Source organism: Rhinoderma darwinii, chromosome 1 (assembly GCF_050947455.1).
Source record: "Rhinoderma darwinii isolate aRhiDar2 chromosome 1, aRhiDar2.hap1, whole genome shotgun sequence".
Taxonomy (NCBI): Eukaryota; Metazoa; Chordata; class Amphibia; order Anura; family Rhinodermatidae; genus Rhinoderma; species Rhinoderma darwinii.
Window position 1 is genome coordinate 660,230,762 of NC_134687.1, and position 26,435 is coordinate 660,257,196.

Here is a 26,435-nt window from a genome sequence, read left to right on the forward strand (position 1 = left end):
CTGTTTTTTAGTCACCACGCCACCTAAAAATAGAATAAAAACTGATCAAAAAGCCGCATACACCCCAAGAAAACTACAATGGATTCCTCAAGGGGTCTAGTTTCCAAATTGGGGTCACTTTTGGGGGGTTTCCAATGTTTTGGCACCACAAGACCTCTTCAAACCGGACATGGTGCCATATAAAAAAAAAAAGAGGCCTCAAAATCCACTAGGTGCTCCTTTGCTTCGGAGGCTGGTGCTTCAGTCCATTATCGCACTAGGGCCACATGAGGGATATTTCTCAAAACTGCAGAATCTGTGCAATACTTATTAAAGAGGCTCTGTCACCAGATTTTGCAACCCCTATCTGCTATTGCAGCAGATCGGCGCTGCAATGTAGATTACAGTAACGTTTTTATTTTTAAAAAACGAGCATTTTTGGCCACGTTATGACCATTTTTGTATTTATGCAAATGAGGCTTCCTAAAGTAAAAGTCCAACTGGGCGTGTATTATGTGTGTTACATCGGGGTGTTTTTAATACTTTTACTAGCTGGGCGTTCTGACGAGAAGTATCATCCACTTCTTTTCAGAACGCCCAGCTTCTGGCAGTGCAGACACACAGCGTGTTCTCGAGAGATCACGCTGTGTCGTCACTCACTTCCTGCCCCAGGTCCTGCATCGTGTCGGCCACATCGGCACCAGAGGCTACAGTTGATTCTGCAGCAGCATCGGCGTTTGCAGGTAAGTCGATGTAGCTACTTACCTACTTATCTAGTTTCTAAAATGGGGTGTTTGATAGGGGTTTCTAATATATGGGCCACTCAAAGCAACTTCAGAACTGAACTGTAACCTAAAAAAATAAATAAATTAGGCAAATCTTCGCTTCTTACATTTTACTGATAATGAGCCGTGCCCACACCGAGATGACCCCAGTTTTGACCGTTTGTATGCACCCCCGAGAAGAGTATTTCTATTGAGGTGTCCTTGGTACATTTTAAAGGGAGGGTTCAATTCCGCGAGTACCTGCCGGGTAAGAGGGCAAGGTATGGCGTGAAGATGTATAAGCTGTACGAGAGTGCATCAGGGTATACCTACAGATTTAGGATATATGAAGGAAAGGCCACCCCAAACCAGACTGCATCCTGGACTACAATAGGTACATGCGAGGGATGGACTTGTCAGATCACGTCCTGAAGCCCTACAGCGCCATGCGGTGAGGTAAAAGAAGCTGGCCGTGTACATCATACAGATGGCATTGTACAATGCGTACGTGCTACATCGATGTGCAGGCCAGAGAGGAACTTTCCTGGAATTTCAAGAAATGGTTATCAAGAACCTAATCTTTAGGGACCAAGAAGGGGGGGGGGGCACCCAGTACTTCTGGAAGAGAGGCCACACGCATCGTACCACGGCGGCAACACTTTCCTGGAGAAGTTCCCCAAACTGGCAAGAAGGGAAAAAGTCAAGAGGTGCAAAGTCTGCTATAAGAGGGCGATAATGGATGACACAATATATCAACGTGACACGTGTCCCGAATAACCGGAGCTCTGTATGAAAGAGTATTTTAAAATGTATCATACATACCTTGGTTTATAATTTACCCCAATTTTACTTACCCTGATGCACTCCGCACAGCTTATCCCCCCTCGTCTTTCCCCTCTGGGCCCTGCTGTGTGCCCAGGTAGCTGATAACAGCCACATGTAGGTTATTGCCGTACCCGTGAGAACCAACATTACAGTTTATGGGGTGTAGGTCTCCGGTCAAAATGCTCACTACACCTCTAGATGAATGCCTTAAGGGTGTAGTTTTTAAAACGGGGTCACTTCTTGCGGGTTTCAACTGTACTGGTACCTCAGGGGCTTCTGCATACATGACTTCGCACTAGAAAATCCCCAGTAGGCCAAATGGTGGTCCTTTCCTTCTGAGCCCTCCCATGGGCCCAAACAGCAGTTTATCACCACAAATGGGGTATTGCTGGACTTAGAACAAATTGCGCAACAGAATGGGGTATTTTGTTTCTTGTGAAAATAAGAAATTTTCAGCCAAAACTACATATTATTTGAAAAAAATAATTTTGTTTTAATTCCCAGCCCAATTCAAATAAGTTCTGTGAAAAAACTATGGGGTCAAAATGGTCACAACACCCATAAATGAATTTCTTGAGGGGTGTAGTTTCCAAAATTGGGTCATTTGTGGTTGGTTTCTATTGGTTTGATACCTCTGGGGCTCTGCGACACGGCACCCGAAAACCAAACCAGCAAAATCTGGACTCCAAAGAACAAATAGCGCTCCTTTCCTTCTGAGCCCTCCTATGGGCCCAAATGGAAGTTTATCACCACAAATGGGGTATTGCCGCACTCAGGACAAATTGGGCAACAAAACGGTGTATTTTATTTCTTGTGAAAATAAGAATTTTTTAGCTAAAACGACATATTATTGGAAAAAATATTTTTTTTAAATTCCCAGCCCAATTCAAATAAGTTCTGTGAAGAAACTATGGGGTCTAAATGGTCACATTACCCATAAATGAATTCCTTGAGGGGTGTAGTTTCCAAAATGGGGTCACTTCTGGTGGGTTTCCATTGCTTTGATACCTCTGCAAATGCGACACGGCACCCGAAAACCAAACCAGCAAAATCTGCACTCCAAAGAACACACAGCGCTCCTTCCTTTCTGAGGCCTCCTATGGGCCCAAACGGCAGTTTATCGCCACAAATGGGGTATTGTTGCACTCAGGAGAAATTGGGCAACAAAATGGGGTATTTTGTTCCCTGTGAAATAAGAAATTTTGATAAAAAAATGACATCTTATTGTAAAAAATGTCATTTTTTTTATTTCACAGCCCAATTCAAATAGGTGCTGTGAAAAAACTGTGCGGTCAAAACTGTAACAACAACCATATTTGAATTCCTTGAGGGGTTTAGTTTCCAAATTGGGGTCACTTCTGGTGTGTTTCCATTGCTTTGATACCTCTGCAAATGCGACATGGCGCCCGAAAACAAATCCCGCAAAATCTGGACTCCAACAAACATATAGCGCTCCTTTCCTTCTGAGCCCTCCTATGGGCCCAAACGGCAGTTTATCACCACAAATGGGGTATTGCCGCACTAAGGACAAATTGGGCAACAAAATGGGGTATTTTGTTCCCTGTAAAAATAAGAAATTTTGATCACAAATGACATTTTATTGGAAAAAAATGACTTTTGTTTCATTTCACAGCCCAATTCAAATACGTGCTGTGAAAAAACTATGCGGTCAAAATGGTAACAACGACCATAAATGAATTCCTTGAGGGGTGTAGTTTCCAAAATGGTGTCACTATTGGGGGATTCCTACTGTTTTGGCACCTCAACACCTTTTCAAACCTGGCATGCTGCCTAAAATATATTCTAATAAAAAAAGAGGCCTCAAAATGCACTAGGTGCTTCATTGCTTCTAGGGCTTGTGTTTTATTCCACGAGTGCAGTAGAGCCACATGTGGGACATTTCTAAAAACTGCAGAATCTGGACAATACATATTTAGTAGTGTTTCTCTGGTAAAACCTTCTGTGTTACAGAAAAACATTTGAATAAAATTAAAATTTAGCAAGAAAAATGAAATTTGCAAATTTCACCTCCACTTTGCTTTAATTCCTGTGAAATGCCTGAAGGGTTAAAAAACTTTCTAAATGCTGTTTTGAATACTTTGAGGGGTCTAGTTTTTAAAATGGGGTGTTTTATCAGGGTTTCTAATACATAGGCCCTTCAAAGCCACTTTAGAACTGAACAGGTACCTTAAAAAAAAGGCTTTTGAAATTTTCTTAATATGAGAAATTGCTGTTTATGTTCTAAGCCTTGTAACGTCCAAGAAAAATAAAAGAATGTTCAAAAAACGATGCCAATCTAAAGTAGACATATGGGAAATGTGAACTAGTAACTATTTTGGGTGGTATAACCGTCTGTTTTACAAGCAGATGCATTTAAAGTCTGAAAAATGCTATTTTTTCAAAATTTTCTCTAAATTTTGCAATTTTTCACCAATAAAAACTGAATATATCGACCAAATTTTACCACGAACATGAAGCCCAATGTGTCACGAGAAAACAATCTCAGAATCGCTTGGGATAGGTTTAAGCAATCTGACGTGATTACCACATAAAATGAAATATGTCAGATTTGAAAAATGAGCTCTGAGCCATAAGGCCGAAACTAGGCTGCGTCCTTAAGGGGTTAAAAAAATGTGATAAAAAGTGATAAAAAAAGTCGCATGTACTCCAAAATGGTAACAATAAAAACTACACGTCGTCCCGTAAAAAAAAGCCCTCATACAATGGCATAGGCGGAAAAATAAAACAAAATTATAACTCTTCAAATATGGAGACAAAAAAACCCAATTATTTAAAAAAAAAAAAAAGGGTTTTTACTTTGTAAAAGTAGTAAAACATACAAAATCTATATCAATTTGGTATTTTTGCAATCGGAACAACCCGCTGAATAAAGTTATTTATATCACACGGTAAACTGTGTAAATCTAGGATGCAAAAAAGTGTGGCGAAAATGCAGTCTTTTTTTATATTCCCCCCCCAATTTTTTTTTATAAAAGTTAACCAATAAATTCTATGTATCCCAAAATGGTGCGGTTACAAAATAGAACTTGTCCCACAAAAAACAAGACCTTATAAAGCTATGTCGACAAAAATAAAAAAGTTATAGCTCTATGAATGAGATGATGGAAAAACTTAATAGCTTGGTCATTAAGGCCTAAAATAGGCTGGTCATTAAGTGGTTAACGTTTGTCAATAATCTGATGTGTTTAAAAGGAAGGGTGTCGCGAAAAAAATATTTTTTAATATCAATTTGCTTTTAGTGTTTTATTAAAGAACAAATATTTGTTTGTGTGTGACTTTTTTTTATTTTCTAACTTTTTCTTCTGTATGTGGGCTGCCATTTTTTTTTTTCATCTCTGTATGTGTCGATTAACGACACATACAGACATGGAATACGGCACATCCATCCCCATAGAGAATGCGAACGGGAGCCGTTCGCATTCACTATGGAGTACGCCGTCTGTGTGGGAAGGTTCAAATGGAAGGTCTTCGGCCGAGCGACATCTGGCGCCATTTTCTTGTGGACCGGAAGCCGCGGCCGGACAGTAAGATTACTACTTCCGGTCGCGGCTTCTGGACATGTGTTCTGAAGCAAGCACTAGGAGCGGAGGGAACAGACGGAGCGGACATACCGGATTGAGCGGCGATGGCAGAAGCAGGTAAGTTATGTCTGTGTATTTGCGCAAAAAAATGGCGACACAGTGTAGGAGATTTGAACATTCAATCCCCTCCTTTCTCCTGGCACTAGCCAGGATAAAGGAGGGGGGATTGTTTGAGGACGCTAGAGCGAGTGTGTCTTATCAAATTTTGCAGCATAAAGCAATGTTACTTTACCACATGCAAATGCTGCAATTTTGGGAATTGCTCCCTCTAGTGACCAGCACAGGGAAATGTTATAAATTAGAATCTAATTTATAATATTTCCTGACTCGTGAAAAAAGTAAAAAAATTAGAACAATGTTTAATCATTTATACACTAACAGTTTAAAGGGGTTCTCCGACATCATTTTTTTAATTTAATAAACATTTATATCTGTTACTTCTATTCAACCTATGTTCTGCCACCTGTTTTTATGGCTCAATTTCTTCTTTCTACTCTCCCTGAGGATATTTTCCAGTTTGTTTACATCGCATTTTGCTGTGACCGGCCGTTTCCTGTTGTGAATAAAGACTACAAATCCCATGGATCAAAGCGCCTGTTTCCTCCCCACTAAAGATCCTGTGTTCAGCGCCACAGCATACAACAGCACTGAACACAGGGAAAGCATGTCAGAGTGTCTCCCTGCTCTGCCACAGTGTCGCTCTGCCCCCGAGTCTCTCCCTGTGTTCAGCGCCGCAGCATACAACGGCGCTGAACACAGGGAGAGCATGCCAGAGTGTCTACTCGCTCTGCCACTGTCGCTCTGCCCCTTTGTCTACCTGCTCTGCCCCCGAGTCTCTCCCTGTATTCAGCACCGCAGCATTCAAAGGCGCTGAACACGGGGAGAGCATGCAAATGTGTCACTTTTCTCAGTCACTGTGCCTCTCCGTTTTGCCCCTGTCTCTCCGTGTTCAGCGCCGCAGCATACAACAGCGCTGAACACAGGGAGAGCATGTCAGAGTGTCTCCCCGCTCTGCCCCTTTGCCTCCCTGCTCTGCCCTAGAGTCTCTCCCTGTCTTCAGCGCCGCAGCATACAACGGCGCTGAACACAGGGACAGCGTGCCGGGTGCTGGAGTTTGCTGAACCCTGGGATAGTGCATCCGTGTTGGACACTAAGTGTGTATCAACCACGCATGCTCTGAATAGGAGTAAGAGAACATTAACACAGTGTTTAGTTACGTCATTTATGACGTGACCGTACACTCAAGACTGCCGGAAAACGGAAGTTCGAGCTCATGGACGGGGCTGAGGCGGAAGTTAGGATTTCAGGTTAGCGAGGAATCACGTGATAGAATATATGATACACCACTAGGAACATCTTTTCAAACGCAAGTACATTGCAAAAAGCTTAGGTTTGACATATTTAGTTTAACAGGATTGGATTAATTGGTTCCGGTTCTTATAGGTTTTCCCACATTCTAAACGAGATTATGGTTTCTTCTTCATGTGAATTCTCTGCGGAGTTCCAAAATGTAAGTTGCTTTGTAAAACATCTTCCACATATAGAACATCAAAATTGCTTCTCCCCTGTATGGTTTCTCAGGTGAGCCCTAAGAATGCCTTTAGTAGTAAAACATTTCCCACATTCTGAACACGAATATCATTTCTCTCCTGTGTGACTTCTCTTATGTACATTAAGACTTGATTTATGTCTAAAACATTTCCCACATTCTGAACATGAATACGGCTTCTCTCCTGTGTGACTTCTCTCATGTGTAATAAGATTTGATTTATATGTAAAACATTTCCCACATTCTGAACATGAATAAGGCTTCTCTCCTGTGTGAATTCTCTCATGTACAATAAGACTTGGTTTACATATAAAACCTTTCCCACATTCTGAACATGAATACGGCCTCTCTCCTGTGTGACTTCTCTTATGTCTAATAAGACCTGCTATATCTGTAAAACATTTCCCACATTCTGAACATGAATATGGCTTCTCTCCTGTGTGAATTCTCTCATGTATAACAAGATGTAATTTTCGTGTAAAACATTTCCCACATTCTGAACATGAATACGGCTTCTCTCCTGTGTGACTTCTCTCATGTGTAGCTAGGCTTGATATATCTGTAAAACATTTCCCACGTTTTGAACATGAATACGGCTTCTCTCCTGTGTGACTTCTCTCATGTCTAATAAGACCTGATTTATCTGTAAAACATTTCCCACATTCTGGACATGAATACGGCTTCTCTCCTGTGTGACTTCTCTCATGTCTAACAAGGTTTTCTCCTGAAGACTGCTGCTTCATATCTTCATCTTCTACTTTATCATTTAGCAATAACGTGAAGTTTCCCTCAGAGTTCTTACTGGGATTTTCTGTTAGGATTAAAAAAAATTGTGATTTTGTTTCGCAATAGAAAAGTTGAAAATGTAACATTCATTTTAGGCTGGAAACACACATGTAGTGTTTTGAGCCAAAGTCAGAAGTGGATCAAGCAGGGAGAAGTTTAAGCCAAGCCTTTTGTCTCCATTCCAGCCTTATAACGCATTGTATAACACTTTAAAATAAATCCACTCAGTCCTCCACTATTAATTTATTACACAAAGCTTGACTTAATAAAGTTTTCTTTTTTGAAAAGCAGAACCTTGTCTGGCAATGAAGCCTGTTTTCTGCTAACACATTTGGCTGTTTAACCCCTTTAGGACACAGCCTGTTTTGGCCTTGTGGCACAGCCAATTTTTTCAAATCTGACATGTGTCACTTTATGTGGTAATAACTCCGGAATGCTTTTACCTATCCAAGCGATTCTGAGATTGTTTACTCATGACATATTTTACTTTATGATAGTGGAAAAATTTGGTCGATAAATTCAATATTCGTGAAAAACACCAAAATGTAGAGAAAATTTGCAAAAATGTACATTTTTCTAAATTTAAATGTATCTGCTTGTAAAACCGATAGTAATACCACACAAAATAGTCACTAGTTACCATTTCCCATATGTGTACTTTATATTTACATCGTTTTTTGAACATCCTTTCATTTTTCTAGGACGTTACAAGGCTTAGAACTTTAGCAGCAATTTCTCACATTTTCAAGAAAATTTCAAAAGGCTATTTTTACAGGGGCCAGTTCAGTTCTGAAGTGGTTTTGAGGGCCTTATATATTAGAATACCCCAATAAATTACCCCATTTTAAAAACTGCACCCCTCAAAGTATTCAAAACAGCATTCAGAAAGTATTTTAACCATTTAGGCATTTCACAGGAAATAAAGCAAAGTAGAGGGGAAATGTACAAATTTCTCCTTTTTTTGCCGAAATTAATTTGTAATAAAAAAAATATTGTGTAACACAGAAGGTTTTACCCGAGAAATGCAACTCAATATTTATTGCCCAGGTCCTGCAGTTTATAGGAATATCCCACATGTGGCCCTAGTGTCCTAATGGACAGAAACACCGGCCTCAGAAGCAAAGAAGCACCTAGTTGATTTTGGGGCCTGCTTATATTTAGATTATATTTTAGGCACCATGTCGAGTTTGAAGAGGTCTTGTGGTGCCAAAACAGTGGAAACTCCCCAAAAGTGACCCCATTTTTGGAAACTAGACCCCTCAAGGAATTTATCTAGGGGTATAGTTAGCACTTTGCCCCCACAGGTATTTTGATATATTTATTGTAGTTAGTCTGTGAAAATGAAAATCTACTTTTTTCCTGAAATAAAATAGACATTTTTAATATTTACAAGGAATAAAGAAGAAAATTCAACCCAACATTTGTAAAGCATCTTCTCCCGATTACGGAAATACCCCATATGTGGTAATAAACTGTTTGGACCCACGGCAGCGCTCAGAAGGGAGGGAGCGCCATTTGGATTTTGGAGCACAGATTTTGCTGGATTGATTTTCAGTGCCATGTCGCGATTGCAACCCCCTGGAGGGAACAAAATAGTGGAAACCCCCCAAAAGTGACCCCATTTTGGAAACTAGACCCCTCAAGGAATTTCTCTAGGGGTATAGTAAGCATTTATACAACACAGGTCTTTTGCAGAATTTAGTAGAATTAGGCCGTGAAAATGAACATAAACATTTTTGTCCACTAAAATGTTTAATTTTTTCATTTTCACAAGGCATAAAGGAGAAAAAGTCGCCCTAAATTTGTAGCGCAATCTCTCCCGAGTGTGACAATACCCCACATGTGGTGGTAATTTATTTTTTTAATAGAAATTAATTAACCTTTGCAGGACTGATCCTTTTTTGCTTTTCCATTTTATTTTTTCACTCCCCGCCTTCCAAACGCCAAATTTTTTTTTATTTTTCCATGAATTGAATTGAGCGGTGTGAGGGCTTATTTTTGGCAGGACGAGCTGTAGTTTTTATTGGCACCATTGAGGGCTTATTTTTGGCAGTTTTTATTGGTACCATTTTTTAGTAGATGCAAATTTTTGATCACTTTTTATTACATTTTATTTAGCGCTTTGGTGACCAAAAATAGTGATTTTGGCGTTTTAAATTCTTTATTTCTTACGGCGTTCACAATGCGCTATACATGACAATTGTACTTTATTCTGCGGGTCGGTACGATTACGGCGATACCATAAGTATATAGATTTTTTTTATGTTTTGCAGCGTTTGCACAATAAAATCACTTCTTTATAAAATTTATTTTCTGTGTCACCGTATTCTGAGAGCCGTAACTTTTTTATATTTCATGCAAAATAACGGTGTAAGGGCTTGTTTTTTGCGGGACTGGTTGTAGTTTTTATTGGTACTATTTTCGGGTACATGCGACTTTTTGATCACTTTTTATTCTATATTTTGGGAGGGGTGGTGACCAAAAAATAGTGATTCTGGCAAAGTTTTTTGTTTTTTTTTTTTGCGGCGTTCACCGTGCGGTAAAAATAACATTATAGTGTTACAGATTGGGTCGTTACGAACGTGGTGATACCAAATATGTGTACTGGTTTTTAACGGTTTCATTTTTTTCCTATAATAAGAGACTTATTATAGGAAAAAAACCTCTTTTATTTTTACACTTTTGTAAACCATTTTTATTGACTTTTTTTTTATTTTTGACACTTTCTTTTTTTTACCTGCAGCTCTGATCGCTGCTAGAATACATTACACTACCTAGGTAGTGTAACGTATTCCAACTGTCAGTGGGACGTCACAGTCACTCTGAGAGTTAGGGTATGTTCACACACACTATTTACGGACGTAATTCGGGCGTTTTAACCCCCGAATTACGTCCGAAAATGCGCCTCAATAGCGTTGGCAAATATCTGCCCATTGAAAGCAATGGGCTGACGTATGTCTGTTCACACATATTTACGCGTCGCTGTCAAAAGACGGCGCGTAAATACACGCCCGCGCCAAAGAAGTGTCCGGTCACTTCTTGGGACGTAATTGCAGCAGTTATTCCATTGAAAAGCAGCGCCAATTACGTCCGTAATGGACGCGGCGTTCAAGCGCCTGCACATGCCGTTACGGCTGAAATTACGCTGTCGTGTGAACATACCCTAAGTCTACGAGGACCAGCCAGAGGCTGATCCTCATAGGCTTGCATAGATGGCAGATCGGGGGACCGTTGTCTGGCCTCCGGGTGCCATCAGAAGCATCAGAAGCATCAGCAGCCACCACAATTGCATGGGGGCTGCTGATGTGCTACAATCCCTGTACATGCGGGGATGGCAATCAAGCCCCGCATGTAACGGGTTAATTGCCGAAATCAGCGGCAATGAGCCGCTGATCGGCAACTAGTGGAGTGTCAGCTGTCGGGGACAGCTGACCTCCCGATTTCATCGTGAGGTCTGCCGATGAGCTAGAAACCCCTGAATGCGGTGATTGCAATCAATCACTGCAATCAAGGGGTTAATTGCCGATATCAGCGGAAATAAGCAGCTGATCGGCTTACAGTGGAGTGTCAGCTGTCAGGGACAGCTGGCCTCCCGGTTCCCGGTGCACACCGTCGCCGACAGTGTGAAACGGGAACTTCGCAGTAACTGTACGTCCCTGTGCCTTAAGACACTGGCCGCATGGACGTACAGTTGCGTCCTCGTGCGCCTAGGGGTTAAATACTAATGAGGCATACACAATCTTAACTTAATATTGTTACAGACAGTCGAATATTGCCCGCAGTCTAACAAGATAATGTGTCATGAGACAAATCACAAATCTCAGGCTGAATTCACGGACATGATAATGAGGTCTGCATGTCCGAATGGCTGAACAGTCACCGGATCTCAATTTTATAGAACATCTGTGGGATGCAGTGGAATAGACAGAGTCAAGTTAATAATCAGAATCTGTAATAAAGGTTTCCAGTACATAGTAATATCATTCCACTAAGAATTCAGGCTGTTCTAAGGGGAAAGAGGGTCCTATCAAGTACTGATAATGTGAACCTAATGAAATGAAGTGGCCTCATTGAAATTTTAGTCATGTGACAATTTAATAGAAAATTGTTGTTCTGTTCCTCTGCCAACCTATATATATATATTTTTTTAAACTCGGTTTATTGTAAAAGTACATACAAAAATCATCAGTAAAAAACAAAATAGTAACATTAACATTAACGTTCCTGCATACCATGAATACACATTAGAAACAATAGTTTGCATTTTACATTTATACATGAAGGTGAGTCACAGGAGACTCCGAATATTCACTGCACGCAGGCAGGTCAGTGTCCCACTTATTTGTGATCCTGCAAACATACAGGTTGCAGTTATTTACCAGATCCATGCTCCATTATCACACATAGGGTATTTAATACCTGGCCAAATAAATCTCAATTCCTTCCTACGTGAAGTGGTAAGGATTCTCTAAGGTCGCCCACGCTGAAGGAGGCAAGAGGTGAGGAACACCACTCTCCCCAGATTTTCAAGAATTTATATTGACATCCTCTATGTTTATATACTATATTTTCATATGGGAGAATAGCATTGACCAGGCTTTTCCATTGTGATGCATCCGGAAAAGTGTCCCCCATCCATCAGATGGCTATCGCTTTTCTGGCTAAGAACAGGGCTTCTCGCAGGAAGATACCCTCATAGTGTGTCCACGTCCCCTCTCCCAACAGCCCCAATAAGCAGAGACCTGGTTCACATGGAATTGGATTGGTCATAATTGAGGACAGTATTTGCGTCACTTCTTTCCAGAAGTTGGCTATGACTGGGCATAACCACATCATGTGATCAAAGCCAGCCTGGTCTTGAGAGCATCTAGGGCATCGTGTACTAGGCACCCTTCCCATCCGATATAATCTGATAGGGATAATATAACACCTGTGTACGATGTACAATTGCGTCAATTTATTGTTCGCTGCAGGCGAGACCAAGAGATGCGACCCCATGGCCTCCCCCCAGTCCTCACTGGATAGTGTGGGAATAAGACCCCTCCATCCAACCTCAACCGACATCTCAGCGTGGGCGACCCTCTGCGACAGAAGGTAAGTATAAAGGGCAGATACCATCCCCCTTGGTCCCTGTGTTCTCAGAATACCAATGAGTGGAAGTGAAGAAATGGATCTCTGATCTTCCCTGAACTGGGATTGTAAAGCATGTCTAATCTGAACACAACGGAATGTATCTCTCTCAGGAACCCGGAATGTATCCTGTATCTCTCTGGCGGATATCATATGTCCCTCATCATCTAGCAGATTTTGCACCTGTGTTATGCCTACTTCAATCCAAAAATCAGAATCCTGCATCCCCCTAAAATGAGACAGACCCTGATGAAACCAAAGTGGCAGTTCTGCAACTATGTCCTACCATTCCAGAACTTTCTTAACATGTGACCAGACCTGCCTGGCTAGTTTAATTATTGGCAAGGAATGCCTAGGGCTATATCCATGTGGCTCAAGTATGGGCCACAAAGAAGGGATCCTAAGAAAATGGGCTAAGTGGAGTTCTGCATTAGGCATTGGTTCCTCAGCCACCCATGCCTTAATATATCTTAGTTGGCCTGCCAAGTAGTACAGGAACAAGTCAGGTAGAGCGGCCCCCGCCTGTTCCTTGGGGCGTTGGAGCGTGCTAAGTTTAAGCTTGGGGCGACTCTCCCCCCCATACAAATGAGGAAAATAAAGAGCTCACCAGGCTGAAAAATCGTTTAGGTACCAGGGAGTCCGCGTGTTCTAGGAGATATAACATTTTGGGCAACACTATCATCTTAATTAAATTTATTATTCCTGCGGTCGATATAGGGAGCGCCTTCCAGACAGCAAATTTATCTCTCAGTTAGGTCAACAGGGGATATATATTAAGATCATATGAAGCGCCACTATCCCTAACTATAAGGACCCCTAAGTATTTAAAACAGGAGACAATCTGCAGGCCCTGGAAGTCCGTGTCCCACCCACAGTTATCAGGTCTAAGGGGCATAAGAAATGACTTACTCCAATTAATATATAGGCCTGAGAACCGTCCAAACTCTTCCAGTATTGTCATTGCTCTTGGTAAGGAGACGTTTGGATTAGCCATATACAAAATCATGTCATCAGCATAGAGACCGATCCGATCCTCCCGTGGTCCTATGCGGATACCCTGAAAAGCCGCATCCCGACGGATGCGGATAGCCAGGGGCTCAATGGCCACTGCAAACAGAAGAGGGGACAGGGGGCATCCCTGCCTCGTGCCTCTATGGAGACGAAAGGAGGGAGACAAAATCCCATTGACCAACACCGATGCTCTTGGATCTTTGTATAGGATTTTAATCCATTTAAGGAAGCTCTCGCCAAATCCAAATCTGCGAAGGACCTCAAACAAATAAGGCCACTCCACTGAATCAAAGGCCTTAGCGGCGTCCAACGAGGCCTTAGCCGCGTCCAACGAGGCCAATGCCCAGTCCTGCTGCTCCCACCACCCTATCTGGGTCACCACCTGAGCTCTGCGGATATTATCCGATGTTGATTTGCCTGGGATAAAACCGGATTGGTCCGGATGAATAATATCTTTGATAGCGCCGCTGAGTCTATTAGCTAAAAGTTTGGTTAGAATTTTATAAATCCACATTGAGTAGGGATATCGGGCGGTACGACCCACATTCCTCTGAACTTTTCCCTGGTTTCAAAATGACAACTATAGTGGCATCTTTCATCGAGACAGGTATCCAACCATCCTATCTCCCCTATCATAGATGCTAGCGGCGTGGGACTCATGGGGTCCCTGGGGCCCGTCCTGACAGTAAAGCGATCCAACAGAGGGTCTATGGTGAGGTTCAGGTCCCCCATTAGTATAACTCGCGCCTCCTGATAAGTGGATGCAAATGTGATGGCCTCACTGATTATACTCATTGAGCCCTGTGGCGGGTTGTAGATACCAATTATGACATAAGGGATAGAGTTTACATTAGCATGAACTAGAACATATCTACCATCAGCATCTATTCTTGTATGTAACGCCTCCCAGCGCAGATTTCTATGTACTAGCAGGGATACTCCCCGTGATGCTGAGGATCTAGTGGCATGCCGCCCCCATTGAATCCAAGATTTGCTCAGCATATGCACCCTATCTGCCGTAAGATGAGTTTCCTGAAGGCATATAATATGAGGCATGTGCCTCCGTAGTTCAGAAAAGATCACATTTCTCTTACTCAGCGTTCCCATTCCCCTCACATTCCAGGACATAAATTTAAGTGTCGCCATATTCCTTTCTATACCATATCTCTATGTGAAGGCAACATCCCCCCAAAATCAGCGAACAGTGATAATGGGTCCCTGTTCCCATGTCATCATGTAGCAGGCATGAAAAAACGTATCGAACCATAAACCAGTAACTTTGAACAATTAAGCTCATCAGGAGCTGCTCAAGCCTCCAAGGAATAAAAAATGCAGAAAAACGGGGGAAGTTTCCACTGCTAAAGTTAGTAACACAGAGGAATCAAGATAAACAATAGTACCTTTTCAATGGCTTCACCCTTTGTTAAGCTGTATTTCAGCCATATAGGATTCCATGTTCCCTTCCTTATAGCTTACATAAATGTGAGGGCATTTAATCCACTTATTTAAACGATATCATTTTTACTCCTATGTCGTCTCAATATATGTCTGCCCCTCTCCCCTTATCTTCTTCAAGGTTTAGTACATAAATATACTCAGTACATCAAGAACACTTCCAAGTATATAACCCATGTTTGTGCATGGTCAGATATCAACTGCATAGGGACCCCTCATAAAATGCACATTGCAATCATGTAAACTCACTGTCCCCTGCATATAAAACATGGTCTTCAAGTCAGCGTCGAGGAGATCGTCCATGTCTGGTGAGCCACTCATCTGCCGCCTCAGGGGTAGTGAAAAACACGGATCTCTCTCCATCCACTACTCTCAGTCGCGCGGGGTACGCCATAGAATATGGGATCTGACGCTCCCGAAGTCGTCTCTTGACGTGCATATACGAGGCCCTCTGTCGTTGTAACTCCGGGGAGAAATCCGGGAAAATGGACACAGTCGTGTTCTCCATTCTGATCTCTCCTTTGCGCCTCGCCGCCTGCAGCACCATATCTCGGTCCTTGCAATTTAGCAATCTCGCCAGCAATGGCCTGGGATTCGCCCCGGGTAGTGGTGGTTTCGCCGGCACTCTCTGCGCACTTTCCACTGCAAAGGCCATTAAAAATACTGTATCCGGGAATAGGTCTTTCAGCCACTTCTCCACAAATTCATCTGGTCTGGGTCCCTCCGACCTTTCAGGGAGGCCTATTATCCTCAGATTATTTCTTCTCAGTCGATTCTCCAGATCGTCTGCTTTTTGGCGCCACAGCTCCACTTTCCCCGACAGGTCCCTCAGCGTGCGCGGTACTGCTGCCGTTACGTCTTCCAGGTCCGAGACCCTTGTCTCAACCTGAGTTACCCGGTCTCTCAGATTATGGAGGTCCTGCCGCATCAGACCGACATCTACCTTCACCTCCTCCACTTTCGTTGTTACCGAGGTACGCGTCTCCAGGATCGCCGCCAGGAGCGTCTCCGTCACCTGCTTCAGCGTTAACTCGGGGGTCATCGCTTCCCCTGCTTCGGTGAGTGTAGCAAGCTGTCTCTCCTGAACATGTGCCGACGAGGACTTCTCCCCCCGGGTGCCATCTTGTCCCGAGTTCCTGGCGAACTCTCTCAGTTTTTCCACTGCTCCCGAAGTCTTGGAGGGTCCCATATTGTGCCGAGTGGGTTTCCTACCCTTCTTTCTCAACAGGTAAGGAATTTTGGCTGAAATACTTTCTCCACAGGATGAAATACAGGGTTCAGCACACGGAGCTAAGGTTCAGTGCGACCGCTCACATCCGTGCCTGGCCACGCCCCAGTGCCAACCTATATTTATTTGGTCTTGTTATTCTCAGAACATACAGTGGAGGAAATAAGTATTTGATCCCTTGCTGATTTTGTAAGTTTGCCCACTGTCAAAGACATGAACAGTCTAGAATTTTTAGGCTAGGTTAATTTTACCAGTAAGAGATAGATTATATAAAAAAAATAAAAAAATAACATTGTCAAAATTATATATATTTATTTGCATTGTGCACAGAGAAATAAGTATTTGATCCCTTTGGCAAACAAGACTTAATACTTGGTGGCAAAACCCTTTTTGGCAAGCACAGCATTCAGACGTTTTTAGTAGTTGATGATGAGGTTTGCACACGTTAGATGGAATTTTGGCCCACTCCTCTTTGCAGATCATCTGTAAATCATTAAGATTTCGAGGCTGTCGCTTGGCAACTCGAATCTTCAGCTCCCTCCATAAGTTTTCGATGGGATTAAGGTCTGGAGACTGGCTAGGCCACTCCATGACCTTAATGTGCTTGTTTTTGAGCCACTCCTTTGTTGCCTTGGCTGTATGTTTCGGGTCATTGTCGTGCTGGAAGATCCAGTCACGAGCCATTTTTAATGTCCTGGTGGAGGGAAGGAGGTTGTCACTCAGGATTTGACGGTACATGGCTCCATCCATTCTCCCATTGATGCGGTGAAGTAGTCCTGTGCCCTTAGCAGAGAAACACCCCCAAAACATAATGTTTCCACCTCCATGCTTGACAGTGGGGACCGTGTTCTTTGGGTCATAGGCAGCATTTCTCTTCCTCCAAAAACGGCGAGTTGAGTTAATGCCAAAGAGCTCAATTTTAGTCTCAACTGACCACAGCACCTTCTCCCAATCACTCTCAGAATCATCCAGATGTTCATTTGCAAACTTCAGATGGGCCTGTACATGTTCCTTCTTGAGCAGGGGGACCTTGTGGGCACTGCAGGATTTTAATCCATTACGGCGTAATGTGTTACCAATGGTTTTCTTGGTGACTGTGGTCCCAGCTGCCTTGAGATCATTAACAAGTTCCCCCCGTGTAGTTTTTGGCTGAGCTCTCACCTTCCTCAGGATCAAGGATACCCCACGAGGTGAGATTTTGAATGGAGCCCCAGATCGATGTCGATTGACAGTCATTTTGTATGTCTTCCATTTTCTTACTATTGCACCAACAGTTGTCTCCTTCTCACCCAGCGTCTTACTTATGGTTTTGTAGCCCATTCCCGCCTTGTGCAGGTCTATGATCTTGTCCCTGACATCCTTAGAAAGCTCTTTGGTCTTGCCCATGTTGTAGAGGTTAGAGTCAGACTGATTAATTGAGTCTGTGGACAGGAGTCTTTTATACAGGTGACCATGTAAGAGCTGTCTATAATGAAGGCACCAGGTTGATTTGGAGCGTGTAACTGGTCTGGAGGAGGCTGAACTCTTAATGGTTGGTAGGGGATCAAATACTTATTTCTCTGTGCACAATGCAAATAAATATATATAATTTTGACAATGTTATTTTCTGTTTTTTTTTTATTTATATAATCTATCTCTCACTGGTAAAATTAACCTAGCCTAAAAATTCTAGACTGTTCATGTCTTTGACAGTGGGCAAACTTACAAAATCAGCAAGGGATCAAATACTTATTTCATCCACTGTATAGGGCTTCGACGTTGTGTAATAAAATAAGTGATCTATTTAACTGTGATGGAGTGGGAGAGTCGGAGAGGAGGAAACTCAGCAGGATGTTTTAAAACGTCCCTGCAGAGATAGGTGTGGACCACCAGGACATTTATAATCTATGGGAAGTCAGCAACTGGTTAAAATAGGTGCTTCCTAATAATCATGGATAAGTTTTTTTTAATCCAATATAAAAACCACATCTTTAACCCCATAATGACCGGGCCTGAAAAGACGTTAATGACCAGCTCAATTTTTCTGTTTTTTGCCTCTCTGCGTTTATTTTTTCATTGACGTGGCTGTATGAGGCCTTGTTTTTTGCGAGAGAAATAGTATATTTTTTTCCCCACAGTTTGGGGGTAAAAATAATTTTTTTACGGCGTGAATATAGGAAAAAGCTGACTGCAGAGGGATTCCCCGGTGTTTGATCGCATCACCGGAATCCCGGTGATGCAATCAAAGAGGGGAATTCCCTTTGATCATGCCGCAGTCACGCACATGATGGTCCCGCACTACAGATGGTCCCGCACAAAAAGGCCCTGATACGGTTACGTGAATAGAAAAAACAAAAAGTTATGGCACTAGTGCTGAAAAAACATTATGATGTGCAGGTCGGAGGGGAACTTTCCTTCAGTTTCTAGAAGTGGTTATCAAGGACCTAGTATTTGAGGACCAAGAAGGGGAGGGCCATAGTACATCTGCCGGTAGCGAGGGCGCCCGTATTATACCAGGGCAACACTTTTCCTGCAAAATTTTCCAAATTACAAAGGAGAAAAAGTCCCAAAAATGGCACTACCAAGCAAAATCCACGCTCCAAAAACTGATCTAAAACTATAATCTTAATACTAATTAATTCAGCAAAAATAACCTTTGGGGTCAAAATTCTCACTATACCCCTAGATTAATTCCTCAAGGGGTGTAGTATCCCAAATGGAGTCACTTTTGGGGGGCTTCCACTGTACTGGTACTACAGGGGCTCTGCAAATATGACATGGCGCCAAGAAACCAATCCAGCAAAATCTACATTCCAAAATCCAAATGGCGCGCCTTCCTTTCTAAGCCCTAGTCTGCCCAAACAGCAGTTTATGAGCACATATGGGGTGTTGTCGTACTCGGGAGAAATTGCTTTACGAACGTTGAGGTTCTTTTTCTCCTTTTATTCCTTGTGGAAATTAAAACAATTTGAGCTAAAACTACGTCTTATTAGGAAGAAATTTTTTTTTTCATTTTCACTGCCCAATTCTAATAAAATCTAATGTCTTAATTTCTTATGGGGTGTAGTTTCCAAAATGGTGTATTTTGGGGGTTTTCCTATGTTTTGGCACCACAAGACCTCTTTAAACCTGACATAGTGCCTAAAATATAATCTAATAAAAAGAAAGCCCCAAAATCCAAAAAAGCATTAAAATTTAATTTAAAAACCAAATACAATTTTGAAATGTCACCTTCACTTTGCGGTCATTCCTGTGAAACGCCTAAATGGTTAAAAACCTGCTGTTATGAATACTTTTAGGGGTGCAGATTTTAAATGGGGTGATTTATGGGGGTTTCTAATATATCGGCCCCCTCAAAGCCACTTCAGAACTGAACTGGTCCCTAAAAAAAAACCACAGGCTTTTGAATTTTTTTTGAAAATGTGAGAAATTGCTAAATTTATAAGCCTTGTAATGTCCTAGAAAAATAAAAGGACATTAAAACAAAGATTTTTCTGCTGCTCTGCTCTTTTAAATCCCCTGGATAGCAGGGGCTGTGTCCTGCACCACCAATCTTCCCAGCACACCTCAGGCGCGCTCCCAATCTTCCCAGCACACCTCAGGCACGCTCCCAGTCTTCCCAGCACACCTCAGGCGCGCTCCCAATCTTCCCAGCACACCTCAGGCGCGCTCCCAATCTTCCCAGCACACCTCAGGCGCGCTCCCAATCTTCCCAGCACACCGCAGGCGCGCTCCCAATCTTCCCAGCACACCTCAGGCGCGCTCCCAATCTTCCCAGCACACCTCAGGCACGCTCCCAATCTTCCCAGCACACCTCAGGCGCGCTCCCAATCTTCCCAGCACTACTGACTACTTCCGGTCGCGGCTTCCGGACATGTGATTAGAAGCAAGCACTAGGAGCGGACGGACCGGAGGGAGCGGCAGCAGCAGGAGCAGGTAAGTTATTTCTGTGTATGTAAGTGTTTTAGTGTGTGATTACTACTGTATGTAAGCCTCCTACAGCACTGTGTATTAGCTCAAAAAATTGCGACACAGTGTAGGTTTGAACGTTCAATCCCCTCCTTTCTCCTGGCACTAGCCAGGATAAGGGAGGGGGGATTCTGAGAGCGAGTGTGTTTTCTCAAATTTTGCAGCATAAAGCAATGTGGTTGCTTTACCACATGCCAATGCTGCAATTTTGGGAATTGCTCCATCTAGTGACCAGTACTGGGAAATGTTATAAATTAGAATCTAATTTATAATATTTCCTGACTCGTGAAAAAATTAAAAAAATTAGAACAATGTTTAATCATTTACACACTGTTTCACTAAAAAAATTCTAGCGACACATTCCCTTTACCAAACCTCCCAATTCACTTTCTAATATCATTATTACTGACCTCTGGTAACACCTCCTGGAATTTCCTCCTCCACTTCACTCTTACACGGTTGATCGCCCCTCACCCGCTGCTCTTCTTCTTCTTCATCCTCCACTTTAATATTAGTCAGATCTTCCCCCTGATGTCACATATGTAACAATTCAGTACAATACAGCAGAGAGTGCGAAGAATCTAACAGATCAACATAAGAAACCCCCAAAATCTATGACCACATCTATGACCGCAGGACCAAAAAGCTCCCCACCCCCCTATATAGATCTGGTATAGGGCTCAGCTTCATCTACCTGATGATTCTCTGGGACATTGTGATTTTCCTCTGGACAGTCCTGGGAATACAGAGGACTGGGACATCTCTCTGGTGGATTTCTCCTACTGGATCCATCTGTAGGGGAAACACAGTGATGGAATACATGACTACTGTATATCTGTCTATATATCAGACACTTCTCTCTACACTTCTATGTTTACTGATCAGAGCCGAGATTACAATGTTGAGGTCCTCACTACCTGTATCGCTGTTCCTGCACCTTGTAAGCCGCAGGCCTAAAGTAGACTGTGACCTACCAGAGTGAACGGCGGGGCGCTGACGGCTCCCTGCTCCGCCATAGTATTTAACTGTATCTGCGTCCTGTGGATACACATGAAAGTGGCGGGACACAGGGCGCCTCTATATCGAGAGTTCCCTACAACCAAAAAAACACTGTCTGGGTGTTACCTGATTATTAGCCTCTTACAGCCTGTGTACACCTCTGTAGGCAATATTGTCTATACATTATTATTAACCCCTTCACGACAGCCATGTGGCTATATACGTTCCAACTGCTGATGCCCCGGGCAGTTGTCACATACATAAACGTTGGCAGAATGGAACAGAATTTAGTGTGTGCAGCGCTGCACTTTCATGTCTGCCGGCTCTCTCCAGAAGTGCAAGAACATCTCCCCCTTAGTTTCATCAATCTTAGATGCCAAACCCCAGCAGATAGCACCTTAACCCCCCTGTAGAAAGTACCACACACCCCTGTAAACAGCGCCACTGAAGCTCCCTCTAGGAGCAGAATCCCTTGCCAGACTATTGCTATCATTTTTGTCCGGGAATTGTGTTCCTAGAGGGAGCCCCTGAAGTCTCAGTCCATATATGGACAGGGACAGTGATGCCAGGGACTGCTCCAGGAGTGGAATCTACAGCCTATTTAAGAGAGGATCATTTCTCAAATCGGACATGCGACTTTAAGGGTATGTGCACACGGGGCGGATAAGCTGTAGATTTTCTACAAAGTATTTCATTGCAGGAAAATCTGCAGCGTGTTACAGTAGCAGCAATGAGGATGAGATTTCAACAAATCTCATCCACACGCTGCGGAAAAAACACGCAGAAAAGAAGTGCGGTGCAGATTCTCAATCTACAACATGTCAATATCTCCTGTGAAAATGCTGCGGAATCTTCACACAGAAAACCCGGTCAGAAGTTCCGCAGTGTTTACACGGTTATACTGACATTATATAGAAAACTATTATACTGCCGGAGTGTGCCGATGATAATACAAGTCATGTAGAAAGACGATTATCGGCACACTCCGGCAGTATAATAGTTTCCTATATAATGTCAGTATAACCGGAGGTTCTCTTTAATATTACAAGTTATGGTACTAGATTCTGGAGACGGGACGGTGATCCAGGGATTTATTGTGATTTCCAGATTTGGAGTCGGGGGAGGAGTTTTCCCCTAATGAGACAATTGTCATCCTCCTCATGGGGGATTTATCTTCCTCTGGATCGACACGGTCGGATTATAGGTCGGACTTGATGGACTTGTGAGTTTTTCCATCCTTAGTAACTATATAACACAGAATGTATGGGAAGGTTGTAACGATCGGTAACTTCTCTTGTTTTCGGTCTGTTTTATGAGTCTATATAAACCTTCTTAAATGGTGATTATTAAAGTTAGTTTTTAGTCTCTACCCTTTACTAATCCCTTTATATGAGTTTTGAGGACACTATTTTTTCTTAAATGATTTGCAGCCATTATCGGCGTCCTGCAGAAGTTCTTCGTTTGTGAACTACTAGTCTAAAGCCGGTCATACACTCTAGATGTCAGGTGAACCATCGTTCCTCCCCTCCTCCATGTACATGAACGCTCGGTCGGGTGTGTATGTGTCTTCAATAGGGGAAAGTCGCTGCCAAACTCCTCTGATAGTGACTTATCTACTAACAAAAGGATCCGGCATGTTGAAATTCCACAGCCCGATCCTTCTCTCTCCGGACATCTGACGTCCGGGGAGAGTTGGGAAGTTGCCATATACATTAGAAAGTCAGCAGGTCCGGGCGACATACATCTAATGTGTATGACCAGCTTAGCACCCTGGTGGAGAGTGATGACTGGCAGTAACATACACCTGGTACGACTGCCCATCCTCCGCACTACAGATGAGCGGCACGTCACAGAATATGATTGTGTTGTTCCTCCGCACAAATGTGCCCAGATGTGTAAAGTAATGGCCCCCGCATCACAGATTTCCAGCAGCTGATCTCAATGTCTGTGGGGGGCTGATATTAACCCCTTCCATCATTGCTCCTTACATGTTCTGCAAGGACAGGAGGTAAAGCAAGGAACGTGTGTTTGGAGCGCAGGCATCGGCCCCATCAGAAACGTCTGTCACATCCTCAGATTGTATCAGCAGGACCACAAAGGAAAATCTGTCAATCATTCTGTGTGGGCGGGGGATGCAGGACTCACAGGCTTTCTCTAGGAGTCCTGGCAGCATTTAGAAGGGAACCTGTCAGTAGGTTTGCAGCCACTGAACCCCCAGCATGTCGTTATGTAGATGGAGTTTAGAGTTCCAAACCTGCCCACGTCCAAACCCTCCGTTTCAGCAAAAGAAGTTACACGTTACTGAGAGGAGTCCAGGAGAGGAGTCCGGCGGGAATGAGAGCATGAACATTACACACATGAAGCAGAGGACGGTGCACCTCGCTTTACTGCGCTCGTACAGTGTACTGCTCTGGGCTTCATTTGTGGCAAAGACAAAATCTGTCTGATGAATGGAGCGCTCTGGATTTATTGGACATATACAGGAAACATAAGGGTCTAACGTGATGTGAAAAGACCAGAAATTGTGGAGCTTCTACATTACACGTCATTGTACACACGTGTATATGTACTGAACATGACGATATTAAGACTTAAACATGGCCGCCAATCCAGCCTGTGCCCACAGTAATGCCAATATATCTGTCTCTTCTTACCTTGTGATGTGCGTGGCCGGTAGTCCTCCATCATGACCTCCTGGTACAGATCCTTGTGTCCTTCTAGATACTCCCACTCCTCCATGGAGAAATAGACAGTGACATCCTGACACCTTATAGGAACCTGACACACACAATGATACAGTCATCACCCAGACACCTCCAGTGCTGTTACTGTAGAATTTCCCAGCAGTGTCACCTCTCCAGTCAGCAGCTCAGTCATCTTGTAGATCAGTTCTAAGATCTTCTTCTCATGTATCCGGGAGTGAGGGGGAGGCTCTGTGATGGGGCTCTGACTACTGCTCCATCCTCCTTTCTCATAGATGATGGGAGTCGTACAGTCACCCGATGTCTTCTTCACTATTGTGTACTCCTGTGTATGGAGAGAGACACTTAGGCTATGTTCACATGGAGTATTTTGCAGGAGGAATATCTGCCTCAAAATTCCGTTTGGAAGTTTGAGGCAGATTTTCCTCTCCCTGCACGCCGATTTTCGCTGAGTTTTTCGCCCGCGGCCATTGAGCGCCGCCGGCATAAAACACTGCGAAATACGCTCTCTCTGCCTCCCATTGAAGTCAATGGAAGGTCAGAGGCGGAAGTGCCCGAAGATAGGGCATGTTGCTTCTTTTTCCCGCGAGGCAGTTTTACTGCTCGCGGGAAAAAGACGCCGACGCCTCCCATTGAAATCAATGGGAGGCATTTTCGGGCAGTTTTTGCGACGCGGTTTCCGCGTCAAAAAACTCTGCAAAATACTCCGTGTGAACATAGCCTTAGAGAACTGAACACAGTATTCTCCCCTCAGTAGAGAGATTGTGACCCCGCTGTATAGAGCTCTAGTGACCCCACATCTGTAATACTGGAGACCTCACCTACAAAAAGACAATGAGAAAATAGAACGAGGCCAAAACTAAAAAGGAAATAATATTGGGGGACTAGAAGGACCATGTGCTCTCCTCCTGCCGTCATCTTCTATGTTTCTATATCGATGTCATCCTGATCCTCCTGGTTCCTGGTCATTCTCATTGCTCTACAACATTACTATTGCTGCATTGGTGACATGACACATAACTGACCATATTGGTGGCTGATCTTCAGCTTTTCTGCTGGTGGCTTCTTGACATCACTTGGAAGGTCTGGACGCTGTTATAAAGGACACTGGATTCTTCCTATTATGTATTGTCCCTTCCCTATGTGGGACTTGTTCTATAATGTAGAAAAGTTTACCTCTCCGCTCAACAGGTAGATGATCTCCAAGGTGAAGTCTAATATTCTTCTGCTCATCTCATTCCTGTCCTTGTCCATCCTTGGTGGGTCACTCAGGAGAAGGAACTTTGTGGAGGAGAAGATGAGAAAACTGGAGGAACTGGAGGATCTAGTACTGCAGACGTCTTTATGAAGAAAGGAGAAGATGGAAATCATACAGGGGACAACATCATGTGTGACATACAGAACCTCACTTATTCATCATTGAGAGAAACATCTTCTCAGAGCCGTCACCACATGGAATAAAGGGGTATTCCCAACACGGACATGTCTCCCCAGGATATGCCAGAAATGTCTGATAGATGCGGCTCCACCTCTGGGTGACTTGTTAGGTGGTTCCTGTAACTCCTATAGAAGTGAATGGAGAGACACAATCTGCTCAGCTCCCCCTGCTATATAATATGCTGCCAACAGATCAGACTGGTGGTCAATGTGACAGATGCCCTTTATGAATTAATAGACCCCTAATATAGGTTTTTACAGATATTAGAAGTTACCCCAGAGATCCTGGATCTTCAGAGACATCTACAATTCGTATTTATTACTGTATTCCCCTCTTCCTTGTAGATTGTTTTACCGGATAGTAACTCTGTTCACATCTGAATGACAGAAACTAACCACGGTTCATGGAAACCGGCCGCCCAGTGTGTACGAATGGTAGGTTGCGGCCGTCAAGTGTGTATGTACGGAAGGTCCCAGCTGACCAGTGTGTACATATGGAAAGTCCCCGCAGTGAAGTGTGAGGAAGAAGCATGTATTGTGCTGTGTGTGCAGGATCTCTGCATTATCTTATCACTTAGGAGACTTCTGTAAAGTGTGACCTGTCCTCCGCCTTCTACATTACTCTGTGCTCCTCCTTCTAGACCGGTCCTTCTCCTTCTACATTACTCTGTGCACCTCCTTCTAGACCTGTCCTCTGCTTCTACATTATTCTGTGCATCTCCTTCTAGACCTGTCCTCTGCTTCTACATTACTCTGTGCTCCTCCTTCTAGACCTGTCCTCTGCTTCTACATTTACTCTGTGCTCCTCCTTCTAGACCTGTCCTCCGCCTTCTACATTACTCTGTGCTCCTCCTTCTAGACCTGTTCTCTGCTTCTACATTACTCTGTGCTCCTCCTTCTAGACCTGTCCTCTGCTTCTACATTACTCTGTGCTCCTCCTTCTAGACCTGTTCTCTGCTTCTACATTACTCTGTGCTCCTCCTTCTAGACCTGTCCTCTGCTTCTACATTGCTCTGTGCT

The 26,435-nt window shown here is 43.3% G+C and overlaps 1 pseudogene; it reads right to left on the reverse strand.

The window, feature by feature from the left end:
* The window catches only part of LOC142664317 (uncharacterized), a 172,564-nt pseudogene extending 147,249 nt beyond the window's left edge, over nucleotides 1-25,315 (reverse strand).
* Between the last annotated feature and the right edge of the window lie 1,120 nt (nucleotides 25,316-26,435).